At 37.2% G+C, this 4309-nt stretch overlaps 1 long non-coding RNA gene across 1 annotated transcript; it reads left to right on the top strand.

Moving 5' to 3' along the window:
• The first annotated feature begins 3105 nt into the window (after positions 1 to 3105).
• On the top strand, positions 3106 to 4012 carry LOC147757157 (uncharacterized). Its single transcript, XR_015324423.1, has 2 exons — positions 3106 to 3685; positions 3934 to 4012. It is a non-coding gene; the product is annotated as an uncharacterized LOC147757157 (long non-coding RNA).
• Positions 4013 to 4309: the final 297 nt, after the last annotated feature.

Here is a 4309-nt window from a genome sequence, read left to right as displayed (position 1 = left end):
AATGAAGTAACTATAAAAAGGTCTGATGGAGCAACGTTATTGTACACTATAGTTCACACTTTGTTATGCGATTAGTATGTTAAGTCAATTAATATGTTAAATTACGTTTTTCGTTGGAATTCTAAATTTTCTTTCGGTGCACTGCCAAAGACGGTCCTCGAAAATCAACAAAAATACACGACACCGTTTTATAAATGCGTTTGAACTCAGGGCATCGGGAGAAAAAGAAACACAAACAAACAAAACAATTTTACAGCCGGCTTTCGAACTAGTCAATCGCGAACATTTATTACAATTCATGTGTCACACATCAGTTAAACGTGATACTATAGAAAATACTATATCGAAAATTTAGCATTAAGTCATGCTCTAAGAGAGGTGTCAGTATATTTTTGTGAAGCATAAGAAAGTATTATCGACACTACTATGACCGCATTCGTAGGACAATAGATATACTCGTCAGTTCGCGTCATCCTAATAATAGAATGACAGCGGGATGCTTCTGTACTGGCTTTAACAAGTATAGCAAGTACCTTCGATATTTTTGTTGATTGTTCTTCTAAGCGCAAAAATAGTTGGCTAGCCGTCCAAAATTAATACAATGACAAAGATCATCACATGAATCCATCGAACAGAAAGTTAGTTCTAATTTTGTAAGCTATAGTGTTTACAGATAAAGGGTCATATGTGGGTACAATTAAAAGAGTAGAACATAATATTCATATTTTTTACTTCATCTAATTACGAAGGCGAAATTCGGAAGAATATGGGCGATTATTTAAGCCAAAAGACACGATTTCTTCAACTTAGTTGATATCGTGCGCTGAGCGCTTTCCTTCATATAACTTATCTAAGCCTGAGCCATATGTATCTTCAGTTCTCATTGTATTTTCACTCTCAGTTTTATAAGCATGATTTGTATATCTAAAACATCGCGTTTTTGATGCACAAACATAAACACTGCAACTTTATTACAATTGTACGAAGAAATGAATAGGTGTTCTTTTTAATCGGTTTGATACGGACTATATATATAAACTTAGGAACCTTTTTTTAAATATCTCCAATGTATTTCCTAACCTTAGACCGTTCAACAAAAAACGAGCATTTACCAAGCCGCTCTCGCATCGCTGATTCCACGGTGCACCAATTTTTAGGCGATTTGATATCATGCAATAGACGCAATTATATACGTCAAAAAACTATTTTGTTTGTTTCTAAACTTTCGCCCAAAAAACTCCAGTACAGGTTGTCCTAGATATATTTTGGGTGCGTATTCAGTTAATTTGTAACCTAAATAATCGTTTAGGTCATTTGTTCGTCATAATTTATATTATTGTAAACATTGGCTGTCTGATGCTGAAGCAAGCGTTCTCTCGATCACTTTTTGTGACTTTTTTTTTGTAGGTCAACCTGGTTTGATGACAATTTTTTGTAGTCTCACTCCGGTGGTGCAGCCTCCGCCCAGAGCGGCCTTCAGTTTCACTTGCTTAAGCATCTAGCTAAGTTATATTTCGTTCTAAGATATATTTGGGCTAACTCTCGCGACTAGCGGTAAGTAACCTATTCAGGCCGTTCGATAACATAGTTGCGATAAATGCAGCTAACCTCTTGAACATGATTTTAGGTTTAACTCGAAGTTAGTTGTAGACTGTAGAAAAATGTATACGCAAAAGACACTTCTTAGAAGAATATCTGACCAAATAAAAAAACCTGTTATTTCCAGAAGCTACAAGATAAGAATAGTTCAGAGCGGTACAAAGTCAGTGTCGGAAGTAGAGTGTAACACAAGATATTATCTCCTATTTGGTTCAAGAGAGAGCCAATTAATGAGTAAAGTGTAAGTGACTGGAAGATATTTCGTCATCACCCTCTTAAGTAACAAAAAAATTTTTCTCTAAAAACTAGCACAGTATGCATACACACGCATCGACGAGAGGCTTCTGTATATGGACACGCCATTTCATATGCGCCCAACAGATGCATACCCAAAAACATAACATAATCGGCAGAGCTCTAAGAGTAGCTGAAGTTCTGTTTGTTAAACATTTATTATCAGTACTATTTTACTTTTTTGAAAAGCTGTGTAATATCAATAACAGTTAGCCCAAACTAGATGGCAACTAACACAAATTAGTCCTCCAAGTTCAATTGCGGGATTCGTTTGTGTCTCGAAGTCTCACTATTCTTGAAGGAAAACTTTGATACATGTGCTTTAGCTGCAGCATGGTACTGTATTGTAAAGAAAACAAATGAAAACAATCAAAGACTTACAAAAGAATCCAGTAATTGTTTAAAAAGGTTTTTGGATATTTTTTTTTAAGAAAAAAATTCAATTCAAGCTGTACGTATATAGAGCCCTCAGGTAGCCATACGTATGAGCCGGAGACATTAGTTTACTTTTAACATTGACCAATAAACAACATTGTCTTAAACCATAACCTTCATTTTGGCTTGAGACCGCGCACGTCTTTGGTATGTCTTCAAATTGCGGACTTCAGGTAAATACCAAACTATATTTTTATTCGTTTACTTGTTTTAACTTATCTTGCAAGAAAGTTTAACTGGGAATACTTCGATATCCAAAATGTCTTGATTAAGTTGAATATATTTTTCGATTAGGTCTTGATTAAGATTAATATATATTCAGTAAGCAACACGCGTCTCTAAACGTGCAGAAATAAAACGCGTAAAACAGCCAATTACTCTACTAAGAAGTAAATGATGCTGCAAATACGGCATAGTGGGCCCGAGTTCGTTGACAAATCTTTCAAAGATTTCCATTCCCACTGGATACAATGCCATCCCATGATAAACAAGGGGACAGCACTTACAGAAGATAATTTACTACCAGGTGTCGCTTCTTGATTTCTCTCGCTAGGTACAATGATGGATCAGTCGAGGAAGGCCATCTAGAGATCTCACACATTATCCAGTTTCAACCAAAGTGGCTGAGCGTCCGGATTAAATATCTGTGTGCAGATACCTTTCTTATGTTCTTAAAATTACCCCCTACTGGTTCCTGATGATAGCAAATGTGCCACCGCTGTTGCTGAAGAAGCATTGTTAAATTGCTGTGGAAAAGAAGGTACTTACTGATACCAATATTTGGTTCTCCCAGTCCTGGCTACGATCACTGCTAATACTAGACTCGGCATATTCCGAATGCATTTCTCCTGCATCTTTGTCATGCATGTAGCGTGCATCCCACACTAGTAGCTGTTGTGAGATGTCCGTAATCCCTTATCCGACCGTTTGACATAATGCTGCACGTTTTCGATCGGACTCATGTCGTGTGAATTGCCAGACCATGGCAGAACTTCAGCACCAATTAATGCTTCTGAGACACATTTTGTCACATGACACAATAACTTGTTATGCATTAATTTGAAGCTTCTATCAACGAAGCACTGTCGTACCCGGGGTATTTTCATTTTAACTACCCAACGGTATCATCGTTTTTCATCTTTCCTTTGGCGAAATGCTGGGCTCCTGCACCGTGGTTCGACATCACGACTTACACCGTTATTGTGCTTGCATATGTGGATTGCATATGGCTTGTCGAATCTTCTCCGAAGACCCTGTAGACATGTTAAGGGTAGCAATCTTAAAATTGGTTCAGCTGTATGACAAACCCCGTCGTAATTCTGAAATTGTTTAGTCTACTTGAAACGAGTGTACCTTTGTACGTAGCTTAGCCAGACTTTTTGGGCTGATTTATTATAGTGAAATTCATTTCTTTCGACACGATACTGGACAGTTTTACGGTGACTCTGCGTTCTACTACCCTCTGATGCAGTTAAGAATATTTTCGAGAAAGATACTGTCTCTTTGATGCTTTATATACCATTTTCGTTTCGGTATATCCAGTTTTTCTTGATGAAAGTAACGTTAATTACTGTATTACATTTCGAATCCTCTGTGTCTCTGTAGGAACGGATGAAGACGAAATCGAATGCCTGAATTGTACATAATGGCTCGCATGCTGTAATAAAAACCATTGCAGCATACATCTTAGTGCCTTTTCTTTTACAGCAGCTCAAAAATTGCTTTCTAGCGAGAGTATTGTCACGTGATTAGAAAGTAGATAGAGGCAGCTTTTAGGTAAAAAAGCCCCAGGCAGATATTTTGTTCGTGTATGAAAGTGTCTTTGATTCAACTTGACAATATGTGGAATTTTTAGATGGTCTTATTGGCCAATAACCGTAGATCGCTGACGATCACTGTAAACAGAAGCGGATTTAGGCCATCCTTTAGATGTGCCTAATAGGGTCGAACTCGATAGCCTTATAGTAAAAAAGAACTTGGT

This window comes from Varroa destructor, unplaced genomic scaffold (genome assembly GCF_002443255.2).
Source record: "Varroa destructor unplaced genomic scaffold, Vdes_3.0 BEIS01000003.1, whole genome shotgun sequence".
NCBI lineage: Eukaryota > Metazoa > Arthropoda > Arachnida > Mesostigmata > Varroidae > Varroa > Varroa destructor.
The sequence above is the reverse complement of the archived record's forward strand: the minus strand, read 5'-3'. Positions and strand labels throughout refer to the sequence as shown.